At 37.4% G+C, this 17,470-nt stretch overlaps 1 protein-coding gene and 1 pseudogene across 4 annotated transcripts in view; both read right to left on the bottom strand.

Annotated features, from left to right (window-relative positions):
* Nucleotides 1–17,470, bottom strand: part of TRPM3 (transient receptor potential cation channel subfamily M member 3) — a 493,648-nt gene that overhangs the window by 353,656 nt on the left and 122,522 nt on the right. The gene's annotated exons all lie outside the window — the stretch shown is intronic.
* LOC129078457 (phosphorylated adapter RNA export protein-like) overlaps nucleotides 1–17,470 on the bottom strand; it is a 122,508-nt pseudogene that overhangs the window by 10,609 nt on the left and 94,429 nt on the right.

Genomic DNA, 17,470 nt, shown 5'->3' with positions numbered 1-17,470 from the left:
AATACTGTTTTGGTCTGTTCTTTTTCCCTGCCACTCTCCTCTCTAAAGTGATTTTGAGCTCACATTATTGTCCTAAACATCATTTGCCCATCATTTTATGTTTTCACTATATCCACTGCATTAAACTATAAGAGCTGAAAAAGAAACCTGTGGTAAAAAAAAAAAGCTAAAGTGAATGCTTCTAGGCAGCAAAGCTGATCTGCAAGGCAAATCACCAGCAAATGATGCATCAGCAAGAAAAATGGGCATTTGGGAAGCATCCTCACCTTCATCCTCATCACCTGTAGATTTGCTGAGCTGTCTGAGCAAAAGGAAATATTTGAATAATGGCCTATCACCCACAGATCTGGTATATGTCTACTTCTAAGATATATGTCTACAAAGAAAAAAAAAAACAAAAATGAAAAGAGAAAGTTTTTTTTCCTAACTCATTTGGCAACAAAAACAGACCTAAACTGATAAAAAATTACTTGAGATTTTATGCCCCTTAGTGTTATATACATTTAATTCTGTGTTTGATTATAGGATGCTGCCTCAGACCCTTACCAGAGTATTCTATGATACATATCTGGATTAACCACAGTATTACTTTTCTAAAATCTGAAAAATATGTTTAATTGGAAAACATATCTAGCTCCAAAGAACTGTGGATCTTTATAATCAAAACACTGTAGCTTTGTTTATTTAAAACTAGGTTTCTTTCCCCCTTCTTCCAATTGATCTCTTCACAACTCTCACTCCCATGATATTGAACTGACCTGTAAGGCCCTTTCTGCTACCTTAAACATTAGCGACACGTTGAAATTATTGATGGTCATCAACATAAGTGTTTTCTGTCTCTGCTTTTTGTGCCTTTCTTTAATTTACTTGGTGATTCTTTTTTACTGTTCAGGTATCTGGGCTCTTTACTCAATCCTAGGACCACTCTTCATTACCCTATTAAAACTTTCCTAAAATAATGGTGTGAAAAACGATACCAGAATTCCTTTAGGGAGGGTATTATCTTTTTAGGGAAAAATACATCCTTTGGGGAAGAAAGTGAGAAGCCATGACAACCTCAAGTAAGGCAATGAGGAAATTAAGCGGTGCTGCATGAGAAAATAAGAGAAAATTGTGTTGTATTTCTTGAGAGGGCCTGGGGAGAAGAGCCAAAAAAAATACATTGAGGAAGTGAATTACATGTGTGTGGCGGGGTGGGTGGAGGGGAGCAATTAACAGGGAAACATCCCTTGGCCAAAAGATCTTTGAAGGTTAGGGTTGTCATAACTCTGATTTTAGGTTGTTTGACTGCTAAAATTTTTGTGAACTCTACTATCTAATAGATGTTTTATGAAAGAAGAGTTTGGGTATATGTACGTGTATCTCTGTGTGTCTAGAAATCAAGGAAGAACATGGTATTCTTGTGTGTCAGTGTGAGAACAGAAGCACTATGTGGGAGGAGCCCAAAGGTAGAGGAACCATAAAAGCATCAATGCCACAGCATATATAAAAATCGACTCAAAATGGATCAAAGACTTAACCATAAGTGCTAACACTCTGAAACTTTTAAAAGAAAACATAGAAGTCATTCTTTGTGACCTTGCAAATTTTTACATATAGCTTCTTACACATTATAACTAAATATATAAAAAAATTATTTGCAAATCATATATTTGATAAGGAACTTGTATCCATAATATATAAAGAACACATAATTCAATAAAAGACAATCAGTTTAAATATAAGAAAAGTATTTGAATAGATAATTCTCCAAAGAAGATATAAAAATAGCCAATAAATACACGAAATAATGTTCAACATCATTTGTTATTGGGGAAATACAGATCAAAGCCACAGGAGATACCACTTCACACATAATAGGGTGGTTATAATGAAAAAAGCACACAATAAAAACTGATGGCAAACATGAGGTTTAATTGGAATCCTAATATGTTTGTTGGTGGGGATTTAAAGAGTGCAACTGTTTTGGAGGCAGTTCCTCAAACTGTTAAACAGAGTTACTATATGACCCAGCAATTTCTTTCTTAGGTATATGTCCAAGATAATTGAAAATGTATAGTCACATAAAAACTTACAGACCAGTATTATTCATTATAAAAACTGGAAGTGATCCAAATGTTTATCAACTGATGCGGTATATGGAATATTCAATTGGACAATGTAATATTACTCAGCCATAAAAAAGGAATGAAGTTGTGATACATGATACAATATGGATAAATCTTGAAAATATTTATCCATGTTGTATTATGTTGTAAAGTGAAAGAAACCAGACATAAAAGACCTATATAGTATGATTTCATTTATATGAAATAGTCGGAATAGGCAAATCTATAGAGACAGACAATACATTAGTGTTTTTCAGAGGCCAGGATGAGCATGCACATTAGTGCTCTGGACACTCTCCAGGTTCCTGAAGAGAGCTTTGGACTTGGGTCAGTGCATATGTTTTTCCTACATCTCAAGGGACAAAGAAACCCCAAATGGATCTGGCTTATAATACGTGAAACATTTCTTCCAATAAGCATTATTCAGCTTAGAATGAGAAGTTTCTCTAATCAATGCCCAGTGTGACCCACCAATATTATTATGTTCTGTGGAAGCTATAATTTCTAAAGAATTAGAAGCATGGATTGAGGTTACACATGATTTCTGCTTTTCATATCCTGACTTTGGAATCTCACTCCCTGCATGAGATACAACCATTCTAACACCCTATTATTCATATATGATATTTGTATGATGTTTTTGGTTTTTAAAGCACCTTGGCATTTATGCTTTTGATAATAATTATTATTTCCAATATAAAGATGAAGTAACTGGAGTCTAAATAAGATTTAAGTGACATAGAAAGCAACCCTGGAATTTGGGTCTGCTGAATCACAGCCTAATCCTCTTGACATCTTACTAGGTACAATCATTTCTCAACTCAAAGGCTGTGACTCTGTCACAGCCCTGATGGGCTGTGGGTGGTTAATATTAGCAGGGACCTCTTTTTCTTAGTTTTCTTCCCCTACTAACAAGGTCTCTGCTTACCATGCTTACTTTAGCTGAGTTAGCTGGAATACAAGAAGGTGTCATTCACTTATGAATGTATGTAATTTCTAGCAAAAGTGGCTTATGCAAATATACTCATTCTTATGGAGTCCTCTGATTGTTTGTGTTTATATGAGATTTGAAACCTTATCAACTATATCTACACAGGCGATGGGAAACTGTCGGGCAACTAATATCTTCCACTTCATGAGACATTTATTTTTTCTGAGCTTATCTTGGTATGTAGGCCATTCTCACTAAACTTGAATTTACAGCATCTTTAAGATAAGAAATAAAAAGATTTTACTCAGGGGAACTTATTGTTATCATTTCTTCCCCATTTCACATTGTGGCATCATGTTGTTAGCAGTAACTCAGCCATGGTGAGAGTATTCCATAGGAATTGGCAAATGGTGCAAATTATGTTCTTTATCTCCTTCCATGACCTGGTTATTAAACATCACCCATCTGGTTATAAGACATTTACAGCAAGCCACTGGGTGAGAACTATCTCCCATTAGAAAGAAATAAAAACTTCAGAGTAGAGTCATTGGTAAAGGACTACTAATGGTAACAGATATTTCACTGAATACAATCTTTAAATAGAGCTCTATAAGTTGCACAGCATAAAATTAGTCACTTTCAAAGACAAGATAGAATTCCTTATGGATGAACAGAGAATTTTATAAAGCAGTTTGTTGCCTAAAAGGACAATATTCCCAGTAAATTAAATGAGTTACTATTCACGAAATGCCTAGCACTAGTAAGTGAAGTATATATGCATAAACACTGTGTAAATAACAAAGAATGATACTTACAAATGCTATTAACTGCCTACTAACGAAAGAAGCCAGCAGGCTAATCCTGAAAAGTAATCAGATATTATGGTAGGAAAGCAAATTCTTTCTCTCTGAACAGCGTGATAAACTCACCAAAGCATTTTCACATGCATTAATTTTTTTGATTGCTGTAACAGTTTCCAGATATAAAGAAGAAAGGCTTTTTTTTTTTCATTTTGTTTTTTTTAGCAGAAAATAAACATGAATTTCAGAAAATGTTAAGAAATGTACATAAAAAGATTCAAAATCATTTGTGGTTGATTCACAAGAATGAAAGACCATCAGCTTCTCTAGGATGCTAAAGGCAACTTCTGTAAAGGAATTGTGAGTAGAGTTATTTTATAGTATCATGTTATCCTATTTCAAAATGTACTTTTAAGAATAAAAACCAGATAAATTTAGGATTCTTTAAAAGAAAAAGAGCTTACTACTTGCACCGCAGCTATTCCTGGAAATACCTAGTGGAAAATCCTTTTGAACATCTACAATATTACGAACACCTCTATGTCTTCTTACACACATAACACTACCCAGGGCTTTAGGCCGGACTGCATTATTCATATTAATAAAAGTTGGGTTTTTATATGTACACTTATATAACATTGAATAGTCACAAATTCTAATGAAAGTTCTCTAATCAGTTGCAGTGGATAAATATTATCTAAGCCCTTAAGTCTGGGAAACCTCTCAGAAGAGACCTCTATTACCACATCCCTTGCTAAAAGACAGCTACTTCAAAGGTTAAAGATGTTGCATTCTGTATTGTTAGGATCACCTAGGAGCTTACTCTGGCTTGCTACCTGCCCGGTCTTGGCCAGCCTTCCTCTCAGTAGTCAGCAGGGTGTCATGGAAGAAGCACACTATCTGGAATCACATAGGCTAGATTTGAATTCCAAGTTTGTCACTTTTAACTCTACAACCTTGGTCATGTTACCTAACTTCTCTGAGCCCAGGACTGTCATATATAAGAATAGATAACAAGTTCCTTGAAGGCCACTTAACCAAATTATCCAGCCTAGTGCCTAGGAGTTACATTTTACTTTCCCTTCTATCCATCACTCTCCCCCAAGCTCAAGCTTCATTCCCAGGTTTTAAAAGAATCCAGGGGATCTCATTTCTCTGTATCCAGCACACACTTTCAGTGCAATTATTTAGTGAGAATTAGTCACTTCCAAGTGGAAAGAAAACTATCCACGGTGAGATTCCCTGGACCATTAGAGAAAGGAGAACACAAATATGCTTGCACTCCTGATGTAGAACAACTCAGGATGAGATATTGGTCAAGAAAGAGCAATGTGAAGTAAGTCTCACCCTATGAACCAAAACCTCAGGAACTGAAGTGTCTGTCCCTTATGAAAGAAAACATAGAGCAGGGAAGCTCAACTTCCCCTGCCCAGGGGGTCCTGAAGTAGGGATTTCTTAACTAGATTCATCAACATCCACACAGGTGAAAGTTCTCATGATGCCAAGCAACTAGGGAGAATGTCGAAAGTACAAGGGAAAAGTCAACCAATTCAAAAGTATCCTACCCCACCTCAGATACTGCTTATCTAGACAACAGAGGTGTTCTCAAAATGTGGCTTGTCCACAGGTACCTGACTTTGACAGAAGATTTCTGGGCCCCAGCCCAGACCTACTGAGTCAGAGGGTTTCTGGATATTCTTATTATTATGCTACACTCAGCTACAGTATGAGAACATCTTCTAAAGAAGCTCATTTCTCTGAAAGCACTTATGCCTTTAAAAAGGCAGGCTGTGCAGCAGTTAAGTAAATGGAATCTGAGAACCTGACCATCTGCATTTAATGTCTGGCTCTTCACGTTAGCATCTCTGTGGCCTTGGGTAAGTCACTTAACCTATCCATACTTTAATTTCCTCTCCTGTAAAAATGTGCAAAATAATAGTCTCTACACCACTGAATTTTTCTGAGGATTAAATGAGATAATGTGACACTATATCTGATCTAGTGAGTATTTTGTAAATAAAAGTTATTAAAAATAAAATTCCTTGCCTGAGAATGAAGGATCCTAGCTGCCTCCACTGATGGACAGTAAGCAAGTCCCTGATAACCCCTCTGAGTAGTGATTTTCTCATTTGCGAATCACCATAATGTGATTCTTTTTAAATCTAGATATGTTTTAAGAAGAAGAGGAGAAAGGCACAGCATTAAATTTGAAGGTCAAAACCACAATTAAGAAATATATGTAAATACAAAGAATTTAAAACATGCTCTACCTGTGTGCTGGGGGAAATGGGGGTGTCAGCCACTGTCAACTATAGCGCAGCTTTGACTAATGTGAAATGTGAAATGAAAAGTGTCTCGGGTGGTTTTCAGGACCACTGTCTGCTGAGATATCTATGTCTAGTGACCAAAGCAAATGTAGTTTAGACCATGGAGAGTAAGAAAAATCACTATCTTCAGTAGAGTATATTTTACTTTTTCCAGTCAATTGACATTGCTCAGAAAATCACTTTATGGGTTTCTCCTTTTTCAAAACTTGTGTCCTTTTCCTTTTTCCAGTAACAATTTTACTTATTTAGTGTACCTATAGAGATGCTTTCAGTGCTTCCGAAACATCTGCATTCAAGTTACATTCCGTGTCTTGTCTGCAACATAAATTTCTGAAATGCTGCCTCCATGAGGGCATGCTGTCTCCTGTCATAGGGTAAGGCGTTTAACTTTGTGCTCATTGGCCACCAGCATAATTTAAACAACTTCATAAAACATAAATGGCATGAAATGCAGATACATTTATTTTGTGGCAGTCAGCTCTGTTTTATGGGAGGAAATGTGTCAGGTGGCCACAGGCACGCTGGGTGCCCTGTCAGTTGTGTCTTCGACACAAACACTGAGGTTTGGATGCCACCTATATCGCAGGGAAATGAACACAATTGTTCCAAAGTGCCACGCTCATACCATTTCCACACATGCCAGAGAAAAACCAAGATAAAATGAGATTTATTTCTCCCAGAGAAGAAAGAAAATCAGAAGATTCAATATTGTTTTCTTGGTAAATATCTTGAGATAAGTCATCTTTTAAGAGCAGAAAAGAATTTCCAACTACTAATACAATGACTCCTAAGGCCAGATTGTGCACTGCTTTTTGATACCAGTGATAGGACAATATAAAAAGTCCCCTTTGGGCCAAATGATTTGTCCCTTCAAGCTTATGCCTTCCAATTGGTGCCCCTTATCTCCTGCTATACCTCTCCATTTCCCATCCCATTGCTCATTCATACCACTAGACTTGAGGAGATGTGTATTGAGGGGGAAGGTAATTTCATTTACTCATTTATCAAATATCTACTCATGATGGATATAAAGATGATTACAGTAGTCCTCCCTTATCCAAGGTGGCACCAAACCCTATATATATCATGTACATACATACCTATAATAAAGTTTAATTTATAAATTAGGCACAGCAAGGTATTAACAACAGTAACTAATAACAAAATAGGACAATTATAAAAATATACTGTAATAAGGTTTTGTGAATGTGATCGCTCAAAATAACGTTCAGTAGTCACCTTTCTTTTTGTGGTGATGTAAGATGACAAAATGCCTACTTAATGATACGAAGTGAGGTGAATGAGACATTAAGAAAAATAAGGGTTACTTGAACCAAGCACTGCACTATACCACATACTGATGTGATAATCGAGATGGCAGCTACTAAATGACTGACAGGTGGGGAGTGTACATGGTGTGGAGACTCCGCATAAAGGGATGATTCACACATGTCCTGGGTGGGACAGGACAGGACCTCGTGAGATTTCGTCATGCTGCTCCACAATTTAAATGAATTTAAATGCATGGTGCACAATTTAAAACTTAAGAATGGTTTGCTTCTGGAATTTTGACTTTAATGTTTTAAGTCCATGGTTGGCTGTAGATAACTGAAATACAAGAAAGTGAAACTGCAGGTAAGGAGAGACTACTTTATAGTGATTGTTAGCTTTCTAATTTTAACTTCAGTCATTCTATTGCATTTAGAGGAATCTCCATGAAACACGTAATAACTAGTAAAACCATAGCTTTTTTTCTAAAGAATTGTCTCAGGCCTCTTTTATATTTTACTGGATTGTTGAAATTTGGGAAGCTAGCTTGAGCTAAAGTGTGGGCTTTCTTTCTCTTTTGATGTTTAAAGATGATCAAACTTCAGTTTTGGCTGCCTTTTGCAAAACGCTTTATCTCACACCTCATATTGAAATGAATTCCTAGTATTCCTGCCATAAGCCTGCCCGCTCCCCCAGCCTTCGTCTCAGTTGGTGGTCACTCCGTTTTTCCTATTTCTTGGGCCATATGCTTTGAAGTTATAACCTGACTTTTCTCTTTCTCTCACACTAAGACACAGTCTGTCAGGAAATCCTGCTCGCATCTACCTTTCAAACATATCTAGAATTTGATCTCTGCTCTCCACCTGTCCATGTGTTGTGCCATGTAACTAGCTCTTGCCAATGAGTTGTGAGAAGTGAAATGTGTCACCTCCAGGTTAGGGCACTTAGGTGTTGATGTGAGACACTTGAGAGCTCTTGTTCTTTGTATGGAGATCAGTAATGTTTGTGAATGGCAACATTGGTCTTTGAGTTACTCCACCCCACCAAACTACGATACACACAAAGCATGAGCAAAAAATAAGCCTTGCTGTCTTAAGCCACTGAGATTTTGGGGGTTGTGTGATAACACAGCTCCTCCTGAGTTACTCTGACATATGGAAGATGGAAAAATTGCTTGTCCGATGTCACATAGCCAGCAAGTCCAGACATTCCTCTGCTATCACACATAATGAATTTCTGAAAGTGCATTGGAAGCCTAATGGTCTAAAAGTCAAACAATGTATTTGCATGCTTTAAAATGAGGTCTACTCCCAAGGAACTAAAGTATTTTAGAGAACCTTGCATGTGGCTTGTGCAGATGCTGCCACCTTAAGAATCAGGCAACTAGCAAACAGGGAAAGACTGATAGATAGCTAGGCTTAGGTGGAAGAGACTGCAGAGGGTTATGAGTTTTTTGTACATGCTGGTTTGGTTCATCCAAGCATTTTCCTTTTCCACTGGCCAGGAAGCCACTGTAAACAGATTCTGGTGAATCCTCCTAAAAAGCTGCCTTCAAGACTAAGCTGATTAGGTCCTCAGACTTTCATGAATCTCTGAATTGCCTGGAAGGCATGTAAAACATAGGCTTCTGGGCTCTTCTCCTGGCAGATGTGGGGCAGGCAGGCCTGAGAACTTGTATTTCTTACACATTCCCAGATGATTCTGATACTACTGGTCAAGGGACTATACTTGAGAACCACTGAATTTAACAGTAAGCCAACTAAGTATTAGCCCCTTCAAAAAATAAAATATATTTATCTTAGAGAGAACTTTTTTTTTAAATCCAATATTTCCAAATCAAATTAGGTATCCTGGAAAAGAACCTCCTTATACTTTTTTTATGGTATTAGATTAGGGTAATCACACATCTCCCATTTGCTCAGCACATTCCTGTTTATCCTATTGTCCCGGCATTTGTCACTAGCTGCTCCTTTTACTCTCAAAAGCATCAAGGTTTGGAAGATAAATTATATGTCCATTCACTTTAGGCTTGTTTACATTTTTTACTTACATCTGGTTATACAACGATTTCAGGGTTTAGGACCTCAGCAGTCTTAACCCCACCCAGGTGGCAGTGGTGTGGATAGGAGAAGGCGATCGAGGTTGGGAGGATCTTGGTCCTAGGGGAGAAAACAGCTCTGGGTCCTGGTTCCTGACCTCAGGCCCCCTTTTGGTTTTCATGGGGCTGGGGGAGATGAAGGCAGGGATAAAATGGGATGGGCAGAAGTTGAGCCTGGACTTCCCTCTTCTCTCCTAAATTGACTGATACCTGCCAGAATTAACAATCGGCCTTGTCTGATACAGGCAATACAACATCTGGAATAAGAAAGGGTTTTGGAGTGTTGATGTATAATTAGAAAATGAAAGGTTGTAAAAAATTGAAGATCTCAATACACTTCCCTATTCCCCGCTCTCTGCTCATTCCCTCACAGTGGGTACAGAACCAGAACTAATCTTTCCTCTCGATGGGCACTGCCATTTTATTCTCCATGCTGGCTCTGAAGCCCTATAAAGCACAAACATTTGCTCTTTGCCAACCTTGCAAATATTCCTTTCTGAGGTCCAGGTTGCTAGACTGGAGTATCTAATGGTAAAGAGGGTAAGTCTGCAGGGGCACAGGTAACCTCAATGAGAAAGAGCCCCTCAGAACCACCCTCTTCTGAGTCACAGGGAAGGATTCCTTAAAGTAAAGTCTGCTGTGACTGTGCTGTCCCAGGTTGGAGAATGAAGAATTGCCCCACTACCCTTCTTAATGGCATCTAATTACTTCCAGGTTTCTCCTAGACAGTTTTTCAACACAGTGATTTAATGAGAAAAGTGCTTTTTTGGCTACACTATCATACAATACCTATTTCTTGATAGCTGCAGGTGTCCTTACTTAAAAGTTTGAGTTCTACACCTACAAATGTGTACAACTGGGTATTGCTTTAGTTTAACAGAAATGCTAAAGAGCATGAAAGAGCTATACCTAATTTGCATAACCTCTCAACTCTCCAGGTTATTAAATAACTTTTCTCCAACCTTGTCCTGTATGATCTAGAACTTGCAGTATTGCTACATATGGACCTCTGGTTTCAGGTAATGAGAAGTTTGCTGGAGGCAGAGGAGAAATTAAATTGGGGAGCCAACTGGATGCCTGAAGCAAAATGGGCAGGACATACTTAGTAATATTGAAAGGAATAGCAAAATTTACTGGTATTTATTAGGTACTTGCTTTACTGTAAACATTGTGCTCTTACTATAAATACAGTTAAAGGGGAAACCCTTGACTGTGGGAGTTTTATTCTAACAGGGATGCCTTAAATTTAAACAACACTCTTCGCAACTGCCACCACCTCCTACCCACAGTGTTGTGGACTGTTCTGGCTGTCATAAAAAAATGCCAAAGACTGGGTAGCTTAAACAACAGAAATTCGTTTTCTCACCAGAGACTGAAAAGTCCAAGATCAAGGTGTCAGCAGGTTTCAGTTTGTAGTTAAGGCTCTCTTCCTGGCTTTTTAAAAAACCCCATGTACTATGTCCTCCTGTGGTGACAGGAAATGGGAGTTTCTTTGGGAGGCGATGGGGCATCTCTCTTCCTCTTTTTATAAGGCCACAGTTCTACGAGATTAGGGCTCTAATCTACCCATTTCATTTAACCTTAATTATCTCCTAAAGACTCTCTCTTTAGAGGAAGGGCCATAAAGAAAAGAATAAACAAATGTGACTTCATAAAAATAAGCTTCTGCAAGGCTAAAGAAAACATCAGAAAAATAAAAAGGGAACCAACTGTATGGGAAAATATATGTGCCAATGATAACTTGGACAAGGTTTGATCTCCAAATATATAAAGAACTCAACATGATTCAACTCCAGGAAGACAAACAACTCAATTAAAACATGGGCAAAGGACCTGAACAGACACTTCTCCAAGGAGGACAAACCGAGGGTCTGGAGACATGTGAGAGGATGCTCAGTATCACTAGCCATCAGGGAGATGCGAATTAAAACAACGAGATACCACATTATACCAGTCAGAATGGCCATCATAAACAAATCACCAAACAACAAGTGCTGGTGAGGCTGTAGAGAAAAGGGAACCCTAGTACACTGTTGGTGGGAATGCAGACTGCTGCGGCCATTGTGGAAAACAGTTTGGAATTTTCTCAGAAAACTAAAAATGGAACTGCCTTTTGACCCAGCAATGGAATTGCTGGGATTATACCTTGAGAATCCTGAAACACCAATTCAAAAGAACCTATGCACCCCAATGTTCATAGCAGCACAATTTACAATAGTCAAATGTCAGAAGCAACCTAAGTGCCCATCAGTAAATGAATAGATCAAAAAACTGTGGTACATTTACACAATGGAATACTACTCAGCAGAAAGAAAGAAAGAGCTACTACCCTTCTCGACAGCATGAATGAATCTGGAGAGCATTACTCTAAGTGAAATAAACCAGGTGGTGAAAGACAAATACCATATAATTTCACCTATAAGTGGAACCTAATCAACAAAACAAGCAAGCAAAATATAACAGAGACTTGGAAATAAAGAACAAATTGACAGTAACTGGGGGAAGGGGGATGAGGGGGAATGTGATAAGAGGGAAAAAAAGGGGAAGGGTCATCAAGGAACATATATAAAGGACTCATGGACAAAGCTTAACGGGGGTAGGATCGAGGGGAGAAGTGGGGATGGGTAGGGTGGTGGAGGAGTGGCAGGGGGGAATGGAGACAACTGTGCTTGAAGAACAATAAAAAATTAAATAAAAAATAAAATAAAATTCTGAAGTACATAAAAAAATAAAGAAAGAAAGACTCTTTCTCCAGATACAGTCATACTAGGGGTTAGGACACGTGTCTGGGTTCTAAGACATATGCTCCATGTTCTTATTTTGCTCCAGTCTGTACCCAAGCTGGCTGATTTACTTACCTCTCTGAACTCAATCATCTGGTTTCCATCTCCTTTATTCCCACCATCAGTTTGTTCAATAGCATCCCAGCCCCTGTCAACATATCGCCCCCATCTCCATTCAACTGCCTTGCCTTGAACTTCTGCTTCAAAAAGTGGACAGAGGTGATTAAAAGTCAATTGAGCTATTTTTTAAATGTGGAAATCCAAACTCTTGATGTTTTGTGCTGCCTTTGTCTAAACTTTTAAGGTAAATGTTGTATTATAGAGATAGGCCCAGTGCTATGCCTTCTTCTCCCTTTTTTCCATCTTTGCCTATGTATTACAGTTAAGAAAGTGCATTATGTTAATTTATTTTAAGAAACCTGTGTCACAAAAAATGTAGTTGATGGATGTGTTAATTAACTAGATGGGGGGAATCCATTCACAATGTATACATATATCAAATCATCACAATGTACACTTTAAATATAATACAATTTTGTCAATCATATTTCCATAGAGCTAAAATTAAAAAATATACACACACACAAATCTAAAGCAGCTTTAATACATACACACATTTGAGTGCACACACATGCACTCACACACAAGAATACCTCTATTCTTGGCTGATTGGGAAGCTCAAGAGTCACATAAAAGAAGTTGCTTCCTACTTAGCATGAGCTTTGATGAACCTATAATCTGTGTCAATTCTCTGCTCTTCCATCCCCACAGACTTGCTCACTTCTACTGAGAAAGCTAACAATGTGATTTGGTCCAGAGATTTATACATCTTGATTTTTAGAGCTGATGTGCATGAAAACAGTTCTGTCACCTCTTTTGCAGTTTTATAGCACAGTGGCTTGAAAATAGGAGAGTAAAAGCACCATTAGAGCTATCTCTTTTATTTAGGCCACTGTCTCTACAAATTTCCTAATAAATTATGAATAAGGTGTCTGGGAGTACATGATTAACCCATTAGCAAAGATTGTTTTATTGCCTTGGTTGGAAAGGAGATAGATGTGTCATCTGTCAGAGGAAAGAGTGTTGGGCAAGGTCTGAGAAAGTAAAGCTTAAAGGGAGACAGTGGCAAAAAGAATTGAGACGTTCCTGAAGATGATTTTTGCCTGAGAAAGTCTAAGGTTCTCATCCTGGTTCTATTACTATCCAGCAGGGGGACCTCCAGCAAATCACCTACCCTTTATCAACCTTAGTTTTGTTGATAGTAAGATGGAGATAATAGTAGTATCTAAGTTATATGGTTGTTATAGGCAAACATTTGGCAGACTGGTTCATTGTTAAGTACTCAGTTAATGCTAATAATTATTGTTTTGTCAGGATGATAGCATCTTTTTGCTCACTCCATTTTGTGTGCTTCTAAGACAAAAATAACATATATTTCAAAAATGCTATAGAGAATCATAGAAGCATTTTAATCTTAGAAAATATTATCTTTGTATTTCCTCCAAACAAATTGGACTCAATCCAATAATGCACTAAAACTATTCTTAGGAGACAAAATGATTTCAAGAGGACTATGCTAATGTGCCTTGATATCCTGGTGTGACTCAAGTGAACCTTGCAAAGCTTTTAGCTCCTTCTGAAACCTCGGAGAACTGGAGCTAGCTATCTCACCATCTACATTCCATCAAATTTTAGTCCTGGGTTATATCCACTCTCCAAATTAATTTCACCTCATCCACCATGAACATGCTCTTTTCCCTCTCAGTCTAGCGTGGCATCTCTCTAGTGACTTTACTTCCCCAAGTCAGTTATAATGTACAACCTCACATTCTTGGGTCAATTTACTGTAATCTTCAAATGGGCCTTCAACCCTACCTGGCATTCTTTCCATTACTTCTCTAGTAAACTATCTATAATTTCCACAGAGACTATTTGAAACATTTCTAATCTCATTTCATGTTACTCAGAAAATCAAAAATTTCCAAAGGAACCCTCTTAAAAATGACACACCCACTGAACTAGATAACAGTCCTTATCGTCTCACCTGTGGAATTAAAGGTGTTATTCTTTCTATTATCTAATCTTTAGATCTCTCTCCTTCAGTCTTAGGAAACTGACATAAGGTTACTCATTTTCCTCTTCTATAAAATCAACTAACCCCTTTCAAATGTATCCTTCCCATCAACATTTAAACATGTGCAACCTTAGTTATCTTCAAATATCCATTTCCAATCCTCACATCTTGCTCTGACTCCCAACACATTTTCACCATCCATCTTTACTTAGTCAAACTTGTTGAAAGCTCATTAATCTCTTGGTTTTCATTTCCTCCTGTCTTTTTCTAGATAACCTCCACAGTCTAGAATCCATGCCATCACAGTAAGCATTTCTGCTAGCATATTTAGCAATGTGACCTTCCTATTGTTAAATCCATTCACTTTCATCAGCATTAAATGCTATGAATTACTTCCTTCTTCTAAAACCCCTCATCCCTTGACATCCATGGTCCTCTTGCCATAGATTTTCTCCTATCCTCCTGATATCTCTTTGTACTCTTTTGTAGGCTGATACTGCTTTTCCCAGCCATTAGTTGTACAAGTTCCTCTAGCATCAGTTCCAAAACCTCATTTTCCCCAGCACTGTTATTCACCCTTCATGTCTTAGACCCTTTCGATCAATGTAACTCAGTGCCTGCTTAATATGTATACTTTAATACTTCAAAGACATCAAATGCATCCCCTCCAAGGTTCATTTTCTCTCATTTCAGCATTTCCTCTCTAGTTGAAAGACATCTCTGTGGAAATAAACAAACTAAAAAAAATCCCTACCCAAATGTGAACAAGAAAAGGCTATTTATTCAGACCAAGAACATCAGTCAACACACACTGGTATTTGGCAGAAACTCAAAGGTGGGCAGAGGGATGGAAATGCTTTGTAGTGGAGAAAAAGAGAGGCTTCAAGTTATGTCCTGATTAGAGGCTGTTGACATAGGGTAGTTGTTAAGTGGAAACTAGAAGTGGTTTCCTATATGATTGATTAAAAGTATATATTTGGCTTTCTCCAGTTGGTCCTATATTGGAAATGGGAGCAAAAGTTAGGAAATATGTCAGTTACTAATCAAGCCCTGGCTGTTTTAAGCTGATTGTTATAGGGATCCTTGTTTGGTTTCCTGGACAGGTTGCCAGACATAGTAATCTGACATTCTGGTAGGATAAGTATAAATAGTAGGTTAGCTCCCTGGGCTAGTTGGGCAGATTATGGGTCATATTTCTACTTTATTTATGGTCTGGCCATTGTGTAGCTGTATATTCAGCCTCTCACCTCCATGAGTCCAGTCAGGTAAACCAGAAACCAAAGCAGGTACAGTTATTGCCTACCCAATGGCCACTACTCACACTTTTGTAAAGGTGTTAAAAGCATTATTCATCAACTACTTGGTCCAAGGATAATCAGGAATGGTTATAAGTAACCATTATAAGTAACAGATCCTAAAATGAGAATTTAATTGAAGAAAGAGAGGAGATGGAGGGTATGGAGAACTCCATTGTTCCTACATCGGGAACTGATAAGATTTGTCATTCAATGTCAAAATGTTTAGTTTGGTTTGGTTATTGACTTATTACTTTACAGTAAAGATAATTTTAGTATTATAAGGCAAATTCATCCTATCTATGTGTTAGCTATAGTCTTGTAGAATTCAGTATAGAGTTTAAAGAGTCAAACTTCCTAAGAGAAGCTATTTCTGCCAATAACCTGAAATTTAAATAAACCAAGACTTCTATAATTTGAAGCTTTGCAGCACTGGAATAATGGAATACCCATCTTGAAATAGTGTAAACAGAGAGAGGCAGAAAATACATCTCTCTCCTGATGCCAGAGAGTCCCTGCTTTTCCTATATAAAAAGATATGATACATGCCATTTTTCATTGGGTGTGTTGTTTCTCATTTTTCTTTTTCTTGAATAGTAGTTTTAATTGTACTTCATTTATTTAAATGTACCTCATATATTTACTTCTTTGGCATAGTAGTTTGGTGAGATAGGACTGAACAAGTTTTCTTCTACACTTAGAATACCTAAACTTGAATAGTCATATTCAGATCTGATGCAGGGAGATACCTTTCCACCAGTTACTGCAGCAGGAAAAAAAAACTGCTTAAGACAAGTTTTCTTCATAGGAGAGGAAGTCAGTGTATTTCATGCATACCATTTCTTAATGTATACATGGGGTAATGAAAATTTATGGACCTCAGGTAGTCAAAAAGGTGGACTGTGGCAGATACTTTGGGCAGACAATTCAACAGTCATCCTCTATCCCCTCCCTCACTGATTCTTCATAGATAAAACATCATGCTAATGTGTAAACTTGTCATGTGTTTAGTGTAAGCTGAGCCTTATTTCAACCCCAATGTAAATCTTGTTATTCTGAGTCAGTCTTGATATTTCCATTTAATGACAGTGATTGCTTTAGGAACGAACACATGATGCAATGCTGGCCAATAAGATAGAACAAGAAATATGCTGAAAGGTTCCTAGAAATGTTTTTCTTGTCTTTTTAAAAAAACAATAGAAGAAAACTTTCTCAACTTGATTAAAAAAATCTACAAAATATATATAATTAACATCATGCTTAATGTAACAAACTCAAATCTTTCCCATTAAGATCAAATATAAGGCAAAGATGTCCCCTCTTACCACTCCTTTCTAATATCATATGGGAAGTCCTAGCTAATACAGTCAGACAAAAAAAGGAAATATATATAAATTGGGAAGGAAGAAATAAAACTGGCTTTGTAGATTACATATCATATACATAGAAAATCTGAAAGAATCAACAATAATAAAACCCTCTGGAGCTACTAAGTGATTATAACAAAATTATAGCAAGGAGGCAAGCTTTTTAAAAAACGTCAATCACTGTCCTACATACCAGCAATAAAAGCAGATTTTGAAATTCTTTCTTTCTCTTTCTTTCTTTCTTTCTTTCCCTTCCTTCCTTCTTTTCTTTCTTCCTTTCTTCCTTCCTTCCTTCCTTCCTTCCTTTCTATTTTTCCCTTCCTTCCTCCCTCCCTCCTTTTTTCTCTTTCTTTCTTTCTTTCTTTCTTTCTTTCTTTCTTTCTTTCTTTCTTTCTTTCTTTCTTTCCTTCCTTCTTTC

Source organism: Pteronotus mesoamericanus, unplaced genomic scaffold (genome assembly GCF_021234165.1).
Source record: "Pteronotus mesoamericanus isolate MK-2021 breed Mesoamerican mustached bat unplaced genomic scaffold, CSHL_Meso_final contig_73, whole genome shotgun sequence".
In the NCBI taxonomy this organism is placed as follows: domain Eukaryota; kingdom Metazoa; phylum Chordata; class Mammalia; order Chiroptera; family Mormoopidae; genus Pteronotus; species Pteronotus mesoamericanus.
The sequence above is the reverse complement of the archived record's forward strand: the minus strand, read 5'-3'. Positions and strand labels throughout refer to the sequence as shown.